Source organism: Bos indicus, chromosome 4 (genome assembly GCF_029378745.1).
Source record: "Bos indicus isolate NIAB-ARS_2022 breed Sahiwal x Tharparkar chromosome 4, NIAB-ARS_B.indTharparkar_mat_pri_1.0, whole genome shotgun sequence".
NCBI classification, from domain to species: domain Eukaryota; kingdom Metazoa; phylum Chordata; class Mammalia; order Artiodactyla; family Bovidae; genus Bos; species Bos indicus.
This window is the reverse complement of record NC_091763.1, coordinates 51,893,536-51,913,031: the sequence shown is the minus strand read 5'-3', so window position 1 is coordinate 51,913,031 and position 19,496 is coordinate 51,893,536.

The following is a 19,496-nucleotide window of genomic DNA, read 5'->3' as shown; positions in this document are numbered from 1 at the left end:
GCTTTGTTTTTTTGTTTTTTTTTCCTTTTTTTCAGGTGAATATGAGATGATCAGTGTCCCTGTTACCACTAAAATATACTCCTAATTCAGTGAAAAAACAAAAACCAAACAAGACATTCTATGTGTGTTAGTTGCTCAGTCATGTCTGAGTCTTAGCGACCCCATGAACCGTAGCCCGCCAGGCTGCCGTGTCCATGGGATTCTCCAGGTAAGAGTACTGGAGTGGGTTGCCATTCTCTTCTCCAGGGGACCTTCCCCACCCAGGGATTGAACCCGGGTCTCCTGCCTTGCAGGAAGATTCTCTACCATCTGAGCCATGAAGGAAGCCCCAAGACATCCTAAATATGAATAATTTGCTCTATCTTGAACATATTATTATTGAACATAGAATGTTAAAAAATAGAGCAAGCTATAGAATAAAAGAGATGAACTGAAAGACTATCAGTCTGAACAAAGGAAGAGCACATAGACCCACTGAGGAAATGACTGATTCATTTTCAGGATTTTTGGATGAGGCAACTTCTTAGTGAAGAAAAGCAACTGAGAAAAGACATGTCTTATTACATGCCTTATTATTTTCATTGCTGTTATGTATGCTTTCTTGATCTCAGTTTATCTTTATAAACATATAATAATCATTAAAAATAAAGCCACTTTATGCTAAATAAAATCATAATCATTTTGACATAAATAATTGGCACATGATGTACAACAGTGGTTTTCAGTTCGGTCTGCACACTGAACATTTAAAAATTACTTATTTCCCCTAAAATCAAATAATTCAGAATTTCTGAGAGTAGGGATAGGTATTTCTTCCCAAGTTATTGTATTGTGCAACCAACACTGAAGACCACTGGTCAACAAGAATATTTATTTCTATGGAAAGAAGAGAAACTGCAAAATTAAAAACTGTTTACAGTTTCACTTATTTTCTGTTCCATCCTACATTCCAATAGAAGCACAACCAATCAATATGATACCCCAATAGTTACATTGTTTCACAGGATTCATTTTCTTGTGATGAACAAGTTTAGCTTAACTGCTAGCTAGGAAAAGCCAGCACCGACTGTAGGATTCAGCCAACATAAAATAGAGAAAGCAGTAATCAAAAAAAAAAATCTATCTGCTCATCCAGCCCCCAGATCTTGTTTCCCAATACCATTCTTCAATTTTAAAAAAAGAACTAGATCTCTAAGAGAAATGGCTGAGTCTGGGACTGGGGCAGGAAATATACAAGATGAAGCTGGAGCATGTTCTAGTGATAGAAAGCAAGAAACACCAAAACATGCACACACGCACACCCCAGAACACAGTAAGGAGGAATAAGGGAGTGAACTGAAAGAGTTCCCAATGAACAAAGCGGAAACAATCTGAGCAATAAAATAAAGTGGTATTGATTATAATCCAGAGTATTTTCTAATCTATAGATTAGTACTAACATAAATAATTGATTTAATCAATAAAGAAACTGGAGGAGAAAAGACAAATCTCTCATGCAGAAGAATTCCAAATAGTTATATAACTACTCCTCCCTTGACGAGGTGGAAAATAACTCCCCACTCCCTGTGTGTGTTCAGAGCATCATGACTTCCTTCCAAAGGGTACAGTTTGGAAAGTGACACATGTACAATGCTTTATAAATGTGTATAAATCACTGCACATATGTCACAAATTGGGATCCCTGGGAAATAGCCTCTGAGATGGAGATTATCATGCCAGAGATTTATTTGGCAGTGTCCTTGGAAAAAACAACTGTGGAAGGGAATTGAAGGAAGCAGGGTGGACAGGGGAAGAAGTTGATCTGCAGTGCAGTCTTAGTGGAGGTCTCAGCCAACCATCAGAGAGTTTTGAAACAGAAACGTCCCTCCAGAGTTGTCCTGACTTGGGGGGAGGGTGCAGGTCTTTCTGTAACTACACTGAGTAGTCACTGGATGCTAGCCACCCTTGGGAGAAGGTCTTGACCTTGAGAACAAAGCAGCTGTCTTCTGCTGAGGCCATCCACGGGAGGTGGGGGAGTGGGGCAGCAAAATCTAAGGGCTTTTTACTGACCATGCTCCTAGCACCTGGGACTAGATCCTTTATTCCTGAAAGGGACCAGGCAGCACATAACAGTGTCTCCCACAACATGGTTTATGTGTGGTACTTTTCATAGTAAAAAAAAAATCTTAAGGAAAAGAAAATGGGCAAAGCAGGAAGGCCAGGCTGTAAAAGGGAATCGTTTAGGAGTGTTGCAAAATCTTGGACAAGACAGGACAAAGTCAGGAACCTAATGTGATGAGGCAGGATGTGGAAGAAAACTGAACACTGAGTTAAGAATGTCCATCCCTAGAGTAATAAGTGAGTTTTCCACTGTTAGAGGCAAAACAAGTGAATCGGATATGACTGGGTAACATTGCCCAGACTACCATGATTAACAAACAGTGGAGTGAGCAGAGTGAGTTAGGTTGACAACTCCCAGGAAGCTAATGTTGCAAATTTGGCTTCTGCTTTGTCCCCATGAACTGTAAGGGACAAATGTGGATGAGAACTTTTATTCTGTGTCCAAGAATATCTGTATTCCTTTGATTATACAACAGAAAGGGATCCAATGTGGTAGTGATAGATATGTCAAGGATTATAGTTTTGAAAAATGCTCATATGATAACAAGAAATCACTTTGTCTTCTACTGCCAATCATCTTGTCACAATAGATGCTATTTATTAGTCCCGTCGCTATGAACCAGATACCATTTTAAAATGCTTTATGAACATTGCATCATTCATTCCACACAACAGCTAAGTGGGTAGGTGCTACAATTATTTTCATTTGACTGATAAGAAAACTAATCACTTACTCAGTGTCTCCAAGGGTGTAATAGGATGATTATTAAATTTAAGCAGCTTGGCCCCAGAGACTGTCCTCTGTCTGAACATGCAACTGCTTCCCAGAGATGGGAAGACATCAACATAGGTGGTGCTGTTTGTTGTTCAGTTGCTAAGTCATGTCTGACTGTTGGCAACCCCATGGACTACAGCATGCCAGGCTCCTGTGTCCTCCACTATCTCCTAGAGTTTACTCAAATTCATGTCCATTGAGTTGGTGCTGCTACCTAACTCATCTCTGCCACTCCCTTCTCCTTTTGTCTTCAGTCTTTCCCAGGATCAGGGTCTTTTCCAATGAGTCCACTCTTCGAATCACTGGCCAAAGTATTGGAGCTTCAACCTCATTATCAGTACTTCCAATGAATATTCAAGACTGATTTCCTTTAGGATTGACTGGTTTGATCTCCTTGCTGTCCAAGGGACTCTCAAGAGTCTTCTCTGAGAAGCACCACAATTCAAAAGCATCAATTCTTTGGTGCTCAGCCTTCTTTATGGTCCAAATCTCACATCTGTACATAACTACTGGAAAAACCATAGCTTTGACTATACAGACCTTTGCCAGCTAAGTGATGTCTCTGCTTTTTAATATGCTGTCTAGATTTGTCATACATTTCTGAGTGTCTTTTAATTTTATGGCTGCAGTCACCGTCCACAGTGATTTTGGAGCCCAAGAAAATAAAATCCATCACTTCTTCCACTATTTCTCCTATTTGCCGTGAAGTGATGGGACCAGATGCTATGATCTTTGTTTAATGTTGAGTTTTAAACCAGCTTTTCACTCTCTTCTTTCGCCCTCATCAAGAGGCTCTTTAGTTCCTCTTCAGTTTCTGCCAATAGAGTGGTAACATCTGCATATCTGATGTTGATATTTCTTCCATCAGTCTTGATTCCAGCTTGTGATTCATCCAGCTCAGCATTTTGCATGATATACTCTGCACATAAGAGGACTCAGTACTGATAAACCTTTTTGCAGGGCAGGAATAGAGACTCAAACATAGGGAACAGACTTAGGGACACAACAGGGGAAAGAGAGGGTGGGATGAATTGAGAGTAGCTTTGAAGTATATACATTACCATGTGTAAAACAGATAGCTAATGGGAAGTTGCTGTATAGTGTAGGGAGCTCAGCCTGGTTCTTTGTGATAACCTAGAGGGGTGGGATGGGGTAGGAGGTGGGAGAGAGGTTCAAGAGGGAGAGGACATGTGTATACTATGACTGATTTATGTTGATGTGTGGTAGAAACCAACACAACATTGTAAAACAATTATCCTCAAATTAAAAAAAAAAAAAAAAAAGAGTACTCAGGATTCCCAGGTGATGCAATGGTAAAGAATCTACCTGCCAATGCAGGAGACAAAAGAGACATGGGTTTGACCCCTGGGTTGAGGAGATCCCTAGAGTAGGAAATGGCAACCCACTCCAGTATTCTTGCCTGGAAAATTACATGGACAGAGAAGCCTGGCAGGTTACAGTCCATAGAGTCACAGAGTCAGACACGACTATGGCAAGGACTCTGAGGACCAGAGACAGCCTAACCCTGGCTCTCACTGTGATGCCGCAGAAGTCTCCGGGAGCTCCACCCTAAGCCACAAACCCTGCTCTGTTCTGCTCCCATGAGCACAAAAATAAGAAATAATTAGGATCATGACCTGAAGTTCTTATTTGAAAATGGATTTTGAGAGACTAAGTCATATAGTATCAGTAGACAGGGAAGAATGTTTTGAAGATTTCTCAGTTTCTTGGAGAGGCAGCAGAAACTGAGTGAAAAAGAAAGGGGAAGAAAATCTGTTCTCTGAGTCAGAAAATGTCAATACTGGAATAGGAACTTTTTGAGCTATCCCCATAACAGAGGGTTTAAGAACCAGACTCTAGAGGCAGACTGGCTGGGTCCATGGCCTGACTCCACAACTGAGTAACCAGGAATCCTGAGCAAGATCCTGAAACTCTCTGTGCTTGAAGCATGGAAAAGATGGCACCCACCTCACAGCACCACCATGAAAAGCTTATAGAGTTAACCCGGGTCGAGTGTTTAGAACTAGGCCTGAGCCCAGTTGTTCTAAGTGCCTATGTGCTATTATTATCTCTTCCTGGGTAGCAGGGCATTGTTTGCCTTGACAATTCCATTCCGGTCTTTTTTTCTGCAGGAAATCAGGGTGTGGTTCTGGGATCAAAACCATTCAGAGTAACAAAGTGAGTAACCATTCTGTCTGAAAGGAAGGCAAGTATCCAAGGTAAAAGGCAGGCTATTTCTATTCTAATTCTAGAATAATCAGGCTAGTTCTAATGCCTGGAAACACATCAAAGTTTATAATTTAAAAAACAGAAGACACAATCGTATTCTTTGGCCCTCTGGTTCCTTATATGTGAAGTGCGGTGGGGCTTGTGGACTAAATTGGTGGCTCCCACACTGGCTTCTGCAGAGTCGTCATGGTATTCCTCAGAGGTGTCAGGGGCCTCTAGGGTGGTGTGAGCTGTGCAGATGAGACCCCAGTTCCTACATCAGCGAGAGCAACTCCACTTGCATCTGTTTTACAGATGATTGTAACTGTAAGAACAAAACACCTGTAGAACCACAGTCCCTTGACTAAAAATATAATCAAGTTCTTCCCAGAATAAGAGCTTCAAACCTGTTTTTTTTTTTTTGTAATTAAGGGATCAGCCATTAAAATATACTCTTTTCTTTAATTCATAACAAATCCAAATGAGCATGATTTGGAAAGCAGCAGGGAGGGGAATGAAATTGAATTAATTCCTGTGCTGAATATTCACGTTGTTGTTGTTCAGTCACCCAGTCATGTACGACTCTTTGCGACCCCATGCACTGCAGCAGGCCAGGCATCCCTGTCCCTCACCATCTCCCAGAGTTTGCCCAAATTCATGTTCATTACATCAGTGATGTCCAGCCATCTCATCCTCTGATGTCCTCTTCTTCTGCCCTTGATCTTTCCCAGCATCAAGGACTTTTCCAATGAGTTGTCTCTTCTAATCAGATGACCAAAATACTGGAGTTTCAACTTCAGCATCAGTCCTTCCAGTGAAATATTCAGGGTTGATCTCCCTTTAGATTGTCTGGTTTGATCTCCTTGCTGTTCAAGGAAGAGTATTAATGTAGTGCTGCAGAAAGGGAGATGCTTTACAAATTTAAGGCAGTTGGAAAATATTTTTATCCTTCTTAGGAATTTTGACAGCTCCATGTCTGAGAAGTACTTTTCTCATGGCAGATGTGTGTGGTTGGTCAAACAGGCAGGCCCACAGGGATGACTTACACATTAGACACAGTAGGCATGATGCCTAGGGCCCATAGCACTTTTAGGGCCTCACCGAAATGTTTTCATTTTCATCTCTCTTTTTTTAAAAAAAATATTTATGTTTGGCTGTGATGGGTCTTCTTTGCTGTGTGAGGGCTTTCCCTAGTTGTGGCAAGCGGAGAATACTTTCTGGCTGCGGTGCTCAGGCTTCTCATGGCAGTGGCTTCTCTTGTCGTGGAGCATAGGCTCTAGAGGGGGCAGACTTCAGTAGTTGCAGCTTGCAGGCTCTGTAGTTGTAGCGCTCAGGCTTAGTTACCCTGTGGCATGTGGAATCTTCAAGTACCAGGGATTGAACTGGGTCCTCTGCATTGGCAGGCAGATTCTTAACCACTGGACCATCAGGAAAGTCCTCATTTTCATTTCTTTTAAAATCAATAGAAAAATGTATGTACAATATTATTGTTGATCTTACACAAGTAGACTGCCAGGCATTTCTCCAGTAAAGATGGGTTTATTCAGAATCAGCAGAGAATTGCAGTTTGGTGAGTCACATGCCGGTTTCCAAAAGGCAAGGGAAAGAAAGTGCTTTGTAGACAGGAAAAGGGAGCTGGGAAGGCTAGAGGAAACAAAGGGTTCCCAGCTTTTCATTGGCTGAGTCCTTCCCAGAAACAAAGAGGGGGTATTTCTTCTTCCTGTTGGACTCAGCTATGTCAAGGGTGTGAGAGCTCCCCCTTCTGGTTTCTCAACAGTATTTGAGGTTTCCGGCTTACTCATTTTACATTATGTATTGTAAATTTAGCCTAGACAATATTCATCTTTGCACCAATCATAAAATGTCGACATTTTTATGGAGGAAGGTGTCCACAAAGCAAACATGCGTGCAGCCCATTAATATCATAATGCAGCCCTGATGCCTATAGCTCAGAGTAACAGGTCACAAGGAGGACAAGATCTGCAGAGCCTCAGGCAGCCCAGAGTCCCCATGAAGGGCTAGATCCCCTTGTCAATGGAACTTGATCATGGTGGCAGTCTTCCCTGTTTGTTCTGATGAATCCCTTGCCTAGCATGTTATGAGAACCTTCCTATGCAAACAGGAGTGGGAAATCAACAGGAATACCATCACCTGGGGACTTGTGGGAAACGAAAGCTCTCCAGTCCATACCAAGACCGAGTGCATCAGAACCTGCATCTTCACAACATTCTGAGTGAGTTATAAACATTTAATTTTTGAAGAACAGGACAAGGCCAGATGATTCAGTTATAGGGAACAGAGGAATTCAGAGAGAAAAGTCTCACCCTGGAGCGAGATGAGTGTCTGAGAATCACTGGAGATTTCCTTAGTAGGAAAGGCACGGCACAGGTAGAGGTAATCCTGAGGGCATGGGAGCCAGGAAGGAAGGGGAGTGGAATTCAAGGGCATCTTTCAGAGGGGTTTTGCCTTTATGGTGCTTTCCCCACTGGACTCCGGAAAAGGCTCTTTAACTCCTGTCTGTGTGGAAAGTCAGAACACCTGATCACCCAGCATGTCGGAGCTTCAGAGGTTGAAGGCAAAGCACGGTAGAATCAACAGTTAACTTCACCGCATTCTCCCTGTTGACCTGGGCCCAGGAGAGGGCACCACATCTCACCAGGGCCTGTGCCTAGAGCTCCCTAAAGGTGACCGGTAGCAAAGGGAGCTGTGATTCAGGTGGAGTCAGAATTGAGACAAAAGATCAAGAGGCACCAAAGAACAGCTTCCCGCTAACCATCTTAACAGGGATGGCTGTCTGGGAAGGCCTTACAAATAGCTGTGAAAAGAAGAGAAGTGAAAAGCAAAGGAGAAAAGGAAAGATATAAGCATCTGAATGCAGAGTTCCAAAGAATAGCAAGGAGAGAGATAAGAAGTCTTCCTCAGCAATCAATGCAAAGAAATAGAGGAAAACAACAGAATGGGAAAGACTAGAGATCTCTTCAAGAAAATTAGAGATACCAAGGGAACATGTTATGCAAAGATGGGCTCGATAAAGGACAGAAATGGTATGGACCTAACAGAAGCAAAAGATATTAAGAAGAGGTGGCAAGAATACACAGAAGAACTGTACAAAAAAGATCTTCATGACCCAAATAATCACGATGGTGTGATCACTCACCTAGAGCCAGACATCCTGGAATGTGAAGTCAAGTGGGCCTTAGAAAGCATCACTACAAACAAAGCTAGTGGAGGTGATGGAATTCCAGTTGAGCTATTTCAAATCCTAAAAGATGATGCTGTGAAAGTGCTGCCTTCAATATGCCAGCAAATTTGGAAAACTCAGCAGTGGCCACAGGACTGGAAAAGGTCAGTTTTCATTCCAATCCCAAAGAAAGGCAATGCCAAAGAATGCTCAAACTACCACACAATTGCACTCATCTCACACGCTAGTAAAGTAATGCTCAAAATTCTCCAAGCCAGGCTTCGGCACTATGTGAACCGTGAACTTCCTGATGTTCAAGCTGGTTTTAGAAAAGGCAGAGGAACCAGAGATCAAATTGCCAACATTCGCTGGATCATCAAAAAAGCAAGAGAGTTCCAAAAAACATCTACTTCTGCTTTATTGACTATGCCAAAGTCTTTGACTGTGTGGATCACAATAAACTGTGGAAAATTCTGAAAGAGATGGGAATACCAGACCACCTGACCTGCCTCTTGAGAAACCTATATGCAGGTCAGGAAGCAACAGTTAGAACTGGACATGGAACGACAGACTGGTTCCAAATAGGAAAAGGAGTACATCAAGGCTGTATATTGTCACCCTGCTTATTTAATTTCTATGCAGAGTACATCATGAGAAACGCTGGGCTGGAAGAAGCACAAGCTGGAATCAAGATTGCCAGGAGAAATATCAATAACCTTAGACATGCAGATGACATCACCCTTACGGCAGAAAGTGAAGAGGAACTAAAAAGCCTCTTGATGAAAGTGAAAAAGGAGAGTGAAAAAGTTGGCTTCAACTTCAACATTCAGAAAACTAAGATCATGGCATCTGGTCCCATCACTTCATGGGAAATAGATGGGGAAACAGTGGAAGCAGTGTCAGACTTTATTTTTGGGGGCTCCAAAATCACTGCAGATGGTGACTGCAGCCATGAAATTAAAAGACGCTTACTCCTTGGAAGGAAAGTTATGACCAACCTAGATAGCATATTCAAAAGCAGAGACATTACTTTGCCCACAAAGATCTGTCTAGTCAAGGCTATGGTTTTTCCAGGGGTCATGTGTGGAGTGAGAGTTGGACTGTGAAGAAAGCTAAGTGCCGAAGAATTGATGCTTTTGAACTGTGGTGTTGGAGAAGACTCTTTAGAGTTCCTTGGACTGCAAGGAGACCCAACCAGTCCATTCTAAAGAAGATAAGTCCTGGGATTTCTTTGGAAGGAATGATGCTAAAGCTGAAACTCCAGTACTTTGGCCACCTGATGCGAAGAGTTGACTCATTGGAAAAGACTCTGATGCTGGGAGGAATTGGGGGCAGGAGGAGAAGGAGATGACAGAGGATGAGATGGCTGGATGGCATCACTGACTCGATGGACGTGAGTTTGAGTGAACTCCGGGAGTTGGTGATGGACAGGGAGGCCTGGTGTGCTGCAATTCATGGGGTTGCAAATAGTCAGACACGACTGAGTGACTGAACTGAACTGAAGACCAAAATGTCTGTTTTCCCACTGCAACCTAGACAAAGGGGAGGTAGACACTAGCCCATAGGTTATATTAGATTTCATCTAAGTTTTCTTCTTGAAGAAGTGGTTGCATTCTCTAGGCCAGAATACTAAGTGGGTAGCCTTTCCCTTCTCCAGGGGATCTTCCCAACCCTGATCTCCCGCATTGCAGGCAGATTCTTTGCCAGCTGACCAGTTGAAAAAATGTACATAGGGAGCCTGAAGATAATAAAAGGACAATACAGATTTTATCATTGGTAATGCTGAATAGGGAAATAAAAATAAATTTCCATACCCCTATAAGTGGCTTTCCAATGCTGCTTGAAACCTATTCAAGCCATCAACTCACCTCCATTAATAACTTTTAGAAACCAGCCAATCGGTTTTAATCCCTTTATCAAAAGTCAGCCAATCACAGACTCACCTCAGTAAATACACCATAGCAGTAGCCAATTAACAGCCACAACCAAGTAACCAGACTTCCACAGACAATGTCTTCACTCTAAACTTCTGCAAAGCCATCAGTCCCCGAACTCTGCACTTACTGTGTAAAACATCAGCAGTCTGCTTGGAGAGACTGTCCCTCCTTTACTATTAGCAATCAATTCACTTTTATTATTTTATTACAATTATTGAAGGAGAGTCACATCAGCCTTTGACACCTTGAACGTAAGAATTTGTAAGAATGCAACGTCCCCAACCAGTTGCAGATAGAGAAGTTTAGTCAGCTAACTATATAGGCAGAAAAACTGTAGCAGAGCCTAACATTCTTACCAGTGTGTGTATCAGCTAGACGAAGAGAATGAAAACTTGGTTCTCACTGTCCAGCTGTCCACAGAGTGAGCTGTCCTCTGTACTGTTTCTATTTCACCCAAACTTAGTTACTTCTCAGGTGAATGAGCACAGAAAGAGGGAAAATGAGAGGATGAAGAGAGGAGGCAGAAATAGTACAGTAGGTCCCATAGATTGGAGCAAGTTCCATTCTGAGAGCCTTCTCATAAGTCCAGATTGTTCATAAGGCCAACAAAGTTAGTCTCGGTACCCAACTAACACAATCGGCTATATAGTACTGGACTATAATAGACTCATAATACTTTTCACACAAATAATACATAAAAGACAAACACAAAAATAAAAATGTTTTTAATCTTACTGTACAGTACCTTGAAAAGTACAGTAGTACAGTACAATGGTTGGCAAACAGGGGCTGGCACTGAGTGAACAGACAAGAAGAGTTACTGATTGGGAGAGGAGGTGGGAGATGGTACAGCTGAAGGATCATCCACAATGGGAGGTGGATGACGAGCTGCAATTTCACTCATGCTTTATGTTGATGGCACAGGCTCTGATTTCTTCCTGGATTCATTTCTATCTACCCTCTTGCTTCCGGACATCCTGGGCTTGAAATAAAGATACTGTACTACTGTAATCTAGAGCACTGTACAGTGAAGTATACAAAAGCCCAGCCTCGTGTAGAGGATTCACACATGTGACAATGTATGCCAGGCGCATCAACTAATGTGACGTGGGACATGTAATCTATGGGACATGCAAATACACATTTGCATTTTTGAAAGTTCACAATTTGAAGATTCCTATTTAAAGGACTTACTGTACTCCAAAACTATTTCTTCCTGAGATTGGAGGCTAATCTCTTCACAGAAACAGGAAGAAGAATAAAACTTCCCCCTAAACATTCTCCGTATTAACAGCTTTGCAAACTGTTTATGGTCAGACGATATAAATAAAATGATTGAGAAACACTTATAGGACAAAATAGTCTGAGAAAGACAATGCTATTGGGAATAAGATGGTGAGAAAAGATTTCATAGAGAAAATAGAATTTGAAATGATCTGGGAAAGATGGATTAAATTCATCAAATGTGATCAGGTGTTTATCAAGCACAGCCTGTGTCGGGAAGTGGGTGCTGGGGTGTATAAACAAAGATAAGTAAGTCACTATCCCTTGAAAACTTACCATAAAAGAAAAAATAATTGGGCTTCATTAAAATTAAGATTTTCTAATCATTAAAAGATAATATCATGAGAATAAAAGGACAAGCCACAGACTGATGGAGATATTCGCAATGACTATATCTAACAACTACAAATGTACCTCCATAAAGAATGAGTAAATAAATCATGGTATGTTGATAAAATGGAATTTGTTGTTGTTGCTAAGTTCTGTCTGACTCTTTTGTGACCCCATGGACTATAACCCGCCAGGCTCCTCTCTCCATGGGATTTTCCAGGCAAGAATACTGGAGTGGATTGCCATTTCTTCCTCCAGGGGAGATTCTGACCCTGGGATTGAACCTGAGTCTCCTACATCTCCTACATTGCAGGCAGATTATTTAGCACTGAGCCACCGGGGAAGCCAAAAAGCACAATCATTAACAGTAAAAATGGGAAGGAAGAAATGACACTGGGGGACTCAAGGATGATGGGCAACAGAATTTGAATTTCCAACAGAGTAAAGAAACAAAGGCTACTACTGTACATTGGTTTCAAGATTTACATCTTTAGGACAGTAGCAGTCACCGCCACCACTGGGAACTTTGAAACAAGAAACCTTACTGAGCAACTGGGAAGGAACTTTTTTTTTTCTGTTTTGGAGCATGTGATTTCGTAATTTATAATTGTTGTTGTTTAGTCACTAAGTCGGATCTGACTCTTTGCAACCCCATGGACTACACCATGCCAGCCTTCCCTGTCCACTGTCTCCCAGAGTTTGCTTAAACTCATGTCCATTGAGTCAATGATACCATCCAGCCATCTCATCCTCTGTTGCTCCCTTCTCCTCTTGCCCTCAATCTTCCCCAGCATCAAGGTCTTTTCCAGTGATTCAGCTCTTTGCATCAGGTGGCCAAAGTATTGGAGCTTTAGCTTCAGCAACAGTCTTCCAATAAACATTCAGGGTTGATTTCCTTTAGGATTGATTGGTTTGACCTCCTTGCAGTCCAAGGGACTCTCAAGAGTCTTCTCCAGCACCACAATTTGAAAGTATCAGTTCTTCAGCTCTCAGCCTTCTTTGTGGTCCAACTCTCACATTCGTACATGACTACTGGAAAAACCATAGCTTTGGCTACACAGACCTTTGTCGGCAAAGTTGTGTCTCTGCTTTTAGTATGCTGTCTTGGGTTTGTCATAGCTTTTCTTCCAAGGAGCAAGCATCTTTTAATTTCATGGCTGCAGTCACCATCCTCAGTGATTTTGGAGCCCAAGAAAATATAGTCTGTCACCGTTTCCATTTTTTCCCCATTTTTCCATGAAGTGATGGGACCAGATACCATGATCTTAGTTTTTTGAATGTTGAGTTTTAAGTCAGTTTTTCACTCTCCTCTTTCACTTTCATCAAGAGGCTGTTTAGTTCTTTGCTTTCTGCCACTATGGTGTTATCATCGGCATATCTGAGGTTATTGATATTTCTCCCAGCAATCTTGATTCAAGCTTGAGCTTCATCCAGCCCAGCATTTTTCTTGATTAAAGTTAAATAAGCAGGGTGACAATACACAGCCTTGATGTACTCCTTTCCCAATTTTGAACCAGTCTGTTATTCCATGTCCAGTTCTAACTGTTGCTTCTTGACCTGCATGCAGGTTTCTCAGTGACTAAACCACAATTGGCTACCAGGGTAATGAACCTTGTGACTTGGGAGTTGGAACTTTCAACCCTACCTCTGGCAGGGCTGGAGATTGAATTTGGTCACTGTTGACCAATGATTTAATCAGTTACACCTAAGTATTGAGGCCTCCATTAAAAATCCAAAATAATGTCCGGGTTTGGAGAGCTTGTCGTTCTAGTGCACCAGAATACAAGCACAGGCCTTGATGCCAGGCCCCAGACCCCACAGGGACAGAGCTCCTTTGTTGGGACCTCAGCCTGGCTGTTGATTTGTATTCTTTAATACCCTTTGTAATGAATCAGTAATCTAATGAGTACGCTGGTTTCCTGAGTTATTCTACAAATTAGTCGAACCCCAGGAGAGGGTCATGGGAACCTCTAATTTGTAGCCAGTGAGTTAGAACCACAAATAAAAACCTCAAGTTGTGATTGGCATCTGAGGTGCAGGGTAGACTGAGTCCTTAACCTGTGGAATCTGATGCAGTCTCTGAGTAGGTAGTGTCAGAACTGAGTTAAATGGTAGGACACCCAGCCATTGAAGAATTTACTGGTAGTGTGGAGAAATAACTCACTCTTTGGAATTGGTTGTCAGAATCATGGAGAGTAAGCCTAGGATATCCAGGAGGAAGTGCTTTACAAACAGGTGGAAATATAAATTTGAGAGACAGCATAGGAGTTTTAGACAGAGCCTGGAAAAAGGACTAGACCAGAGGTATGGGGAAGGCATTCAGGACTGGCTAAGGCGATTCATGGGGTCACAAAGAGTCGAACACGACTGAGTGACTGAACTGAACTGAACTGAAATGAAGGAAATGGTTTTACCTGCAACTGGGACTAGATGCCTTCCTTGGGACTGCTTTCCTAAATGAAGGAACATTTTCCCAGTTACACTTAATAAAATTCATAATATAACAAATACACATACATTTATTTGTGGAAATCAAGTAAGATTTTTTCTAGATCAATCGGTTTCACACTTTTGTTTACAAAGAACTATTCTGGGTGAAGTTAAGAAAAAATATCTAATATGATTCTATTGTTTATTTGCTTGACACTTCGGTGTGTTCCAGAGCCTTTGTCCTAGGGTGGTTTGTAAGCGCTAAAAGAAGAATCTAAGTTTCTCAAGTTTATCTGATGAGAGAACTCTTTAGTCTTGGAGCACTGATAACATCTCCTGGAACCAAGGTTTTGCTGAATCACTTGGAAATCACTGATCGAGATTAGGGTACTAGACCTGCATCAGAGTCAGTGAGGTGCTTCTGAAGGCAGATGCCTGCACTCTACCCAGGACCTGAAGAATCTGTCTTTAGCAGGCTCCCTCAGGTAATTCTAAATTGAAGTCAGCTTTGGAAACAGCTGGTCTAGATCATTTCTAAGGCTTCTTATAAGACAAAATAAAATGTTTGGGAAAGGAGAATTTGGAAGAATAAAAAGTTGTCAGAAATATGTTTGGTACCAAACAAGCAAGATGAGGGATATCATTGAAAGTGGACTAAGACAAAGTCGAAATTACTTTATTGCATGTTCATGGATTGCAATTACTTTATTGCATGAACCATTACATGGTTCATGTAAACTGAATTCTACCCATTTCTCCAATTGTTTTGTTTCTCCAACACTCTTATATCTGTTCACCCTTCCTCTTATACAGAAAGCTATGAGAGAAAGTCGCTTAAAACTACTAAAGAATAAGCCAGAAGTGACCCATTTCTTCCCTTTGTATTTCTTTCTCTCTTCCTGCTCCCCATCCACTTGGCTGGCTCCTTTTCAACGGTCAGACCTCAGCTCAAATGCCATTCCCCAGAGAAGTTAAGGAGTGAGTCACCTGTGTGGACTCTTCTAGTTACATCTTGTTCCACCGTTTATTTTCCTTTATGGCACTCTTAGAGAAAATTATTTTTTTTAAATAGACTCCAAAATACAACTGGGTATTCTCTTAAATGCTTGACAAATCCTTCATTTTAGCCATCATCTTGCTGCCAATGCCCCCCTACCACCCTTCACTCTGCATCTTGGATTTGTGTACAGACACCTTTTCCAAGACTTGGACATGGATTTCTGGGTCTCTGGGGTTTGTGTCAAGCTAGGGTTAAAGACCTTTCAGGCTTCTGGTGCTTTGACTGCACTAGTTTCCTATATCTACAGAGATTATGGTTTGCCTTCAGTCTCCCTTTTCTGTGAGACACAGAGGGGGAAAAAACCTCTGCCTTTTCCTCTTTCTGTTCGATTTTCTTTCCCCTCTGTAGCCACAGTGTCTCATACCCCAGGCTCCAGCCTCCTCATACCCAGTCAAGGAAAGCCTCAGAAGGCCTTTCTTGTCTCCCAGGAGGCTCTGGACTCTAGTGAAAACAATTCTGAATTTGTAATTATATATATATATATATAGAGAGAGAGAGAGAGAGAGAGAGGGAAGATCTGAGAACACAGAATCCGAGCTTCCTCAACCTTCTCTGTTTACCTCACAATCAGATTTTATATATAAGGATAAGCACCTTATATAAAAAATATAATAAAATATATATTTTATATATATATACATAATATAATATATATATAATGCAGAATAATTCTTATGAAATATAACCTCATTTGTGATTTGTAAGGGTAGAAACACAATCTTTTGTTCCCATCTCAGATCCACTGAGTTTTCCTGCTTGATTTGCATACAAAATTGAGTTGCAGTAAGTTCTTCCAAGTCTGTCCAGGCAAACCATTGGCTTGGTCCCCGGATCAGTACCCACTACACATCCAAACTGCAAGATACTTCACCTCAGTGGAGCTATTGCCTTGATTTACAATGTTTAGTCTGGCATCAGTATGAGTTTCATAACTTTTTAATATGGTCTTACTTCACTCAGTTCAGTTCAGTCACTCAGTTGTGTCTGACTCTTTGCAACCCCTCGAACTGCAGCACGCCTGGTCTCCCTGTCGTTCATCACCAACTCCCAGAGTTTACTCAAACTCATGTCCATTGAGTCAGTGATGCCATTCAACCATCTCATCCTCTGTCATCCCCTTCTCCTCCCCCTTCAATCTTTCCCAGCATCAGGGTCTTTTCAAATGAGTCAGCTCTTCGCATCAGGTGGCCACAGTATTGGAGTTTCAGCTTCAACATCAGTCCTTCCAATGAACACCCAGGACTGATCTCCTTTAGGATAAACTGATTGGATCTCCTTGTAGTCCAAGGGACTCTCAAGAGTCTTCTCCAACACCACAGTTCAAAAGCATCAATTCTTCACCATTCAGCTTTCTTTGTAGTCCAACTCTCACATCCATGCATGACTACTGTAAAAACCATAGCCTTGATTAGACGGACCTTTGTTGGCAAAGTCTTACTTCACTAAAAATTAACTAATAAATTGAGTATTTTGCGTAAGTAAAAGATTGGAACATTCCAGGGTTTACACATCTGTAGTTATGTAAGTACTCACGTATGTTTTTCTTTCTTTTGCAGTCATCATCATCTCCTCAAGAGACGTAAATGTGAACCTCAAGGGCTCTCTTTAGTTCTAGGATAGGATGGCTAGGGGTAAGAGAAGATTAACTTGATTAAAATGTGCCTTGCAATTTTGTACATTCTTTGGGCAGTCTTTACCTCCCACGAGTACTAATTTAATCAGGAAACTCATCGTATGAATTACTTTAACAGAATGGTACTATGAAATAAAAGACACACTACTACATTTTGAAGAATAGGCCTTGTCTGTAACTTTAAAAAGCCACCACTAACCAGAAAGGGACTGTGTAGTTGATTATTATCCAAGATAAAAATCATTGTTATCATTTATCAGTGAAAGGAAATTTTTAGATGTGATCATAATAGGGTTCCTAGGTTCCTAAAATATATATTATATAATTAAATATAATATATATAATATATTTATTCCATTTATTTTATTTATCATACCAGTTGGTTTCTGTGGTTTTGGAGGCCGGGAAGTCTCACAATCTGCTGATCTGCTGGGTATAAGCCAGAGAACCATGAAAGCCGATGGTGTAGTTGTTTAGCCTGCATGCCTGAGAAGGGAAAGAGAGGCAATGATTAAGTCTCTTGAGTCTGAATGCCCAAAGATCAAGAGCACCAATGTCTAAGGGCAGAAAAAAATAGATGTCTTGGCTTAATCAGAGACAATGAATTTGCCCTTTTTCTACCTTTTTGTTCTGTTCAATTCCTCAGTGAATTAGGTGATGTCTGCTTGCATTGGAAAGGGGGATTCTTACTCATTCTACTGATTCAAATGCTAATGTCTTCCAAAGATACTTCACAGACACACCCAGAAATAATGTTTATCAGCTATCTGGCCAGAAAAAGCGTCCTGAGAGTAGACAGTGAGGCCACATGGAATGAGATCTTTTCCCCAGAAGAGATGACAGGTACTCCTTGCAAGCTTGAACTGGAGACACAAGAGAGTATTAACCAATGGAATTGTGTGAGGGAGCAAAATCTTTGTGTAACCAGAAACCCCTCAGGGAAGTGGAGAGCGGTAAGTGGCACTTACCTTCTAACCACATCCCCTCTGGCTTTTTTTTTTACTTTTTGCTTTTTCAGACACCTAGGGTGGGAAGGCATATGGCTAAATAATCTTTCCCATCTTAATGAATAGTACCTGTGTTCACCTAGTTGATCAGACCAGAAACCTCAGTGTCACTTTTGACAATTCTCTTTCTTCACTCCCCAACTTTAATCCATCATCAAATGTTGTGTCCTCTAAAATATCATTTGATGTATATCTCTCCATCTTTACTACCTTTTCCCCTTTTCCCCCTAAGACTTTAGGTCTTTCTTGGACTTGGACAATAACCTTTTAACTGGCTTCCCCTCATCCACTTTTGCCATTTCCAACCCATGCTCCACATAGTATCTGGAGTAGGTAACTCCCCTCCTAAAATTTTCATAGCCCTTAGAGAAAGTCCACAAGATTTTTTCATTGCTTAAAAGGCCCTCTGTGATCTGGCCCTTGTTCATCCCTCCAGCTTCATTCAGCACCATTTCCCCTAGTTTACATGGTTCTAGACACACAGCCCTTGTCTTTGAGTTCCTCAAACCCACCAAATGTATCCAACATGTGTTTTCTTGGCCTGGATATTCTTTCCTCAGTTCTTATCATTCCTCTTTACTCCTAAGGTATCAGTTTTATTGAATCAATAGTTCAATAAATCAAATTATCTACTCTGACCCCTGTTCTGTGCTAGGCATTGTGAATGCAATAGAAGGCAAGACAGACCTGGATCCTATTCCACAATCTTATAATTTTGGTGAGAAAAGTGGGCACCAACGAATAGCATCCAGAGAAATGTAAAATAGCTCCATGGTGCTAGGAGATCCCATAATGGGGGATTTGACCTCGTCAGAAAAGTCAGAAGACAGAAAAAACAACTGAGTAGAAATCTGAAGAAGAATATCATTAAAGAAAAAAAGGGGGGTTACAAGAAGAGCAAGTTATACATGCAGAGAGGCCTAGTAGAAGAGTAATTGTGGGACTTACGAGGAACCAAAAGAGAGCCAGTGTGGTGAAGCTGAGAGGAGGGAACTGTGGTAAGACATGAGCTAGAGACGTCAAAGCATGCAAGGCAGAGGCAGATGACTCTGCCACTCAGGGACTGGGCAGATAATGTGAAATTGCAAGAGGGAGGAGCGGAACCTATGAGAAAATGAAGACTATGAACCTTGCTTCTAACAGATTTGTATTTTGCAAAATGCAGTGCTTTGCAAAACTAAGAAAGAAATCAAAAACAAAACTGGATAATATTCTCATGTGGTAAGATAATACACCCCTGCAACCAAAACAAGATGTTCTTTCCAGCTGCAGTGTAGTAAGTAGACTGGAAGTTCTAGGTATGTTGGTAAAGTTCACACATTTATCTAGTTCTTCCTCCCTGACAAAACCTCACTAAAAGAAGATTTTTAATTAATAAACATACAGCAATGTGGAGGAAAAAAAGGAAAGGATATAAAAGGCCAGGAATTTTGAGGCTGGAAAGCACCGGGACAATTGCAGCAGATTTAAGGACCTCAAAAAGCCAAATCCTAAACTAGTGATGGCAAAAACCAAGAACGAACCTCATTTGTACCCACAAAATCCTCAAGG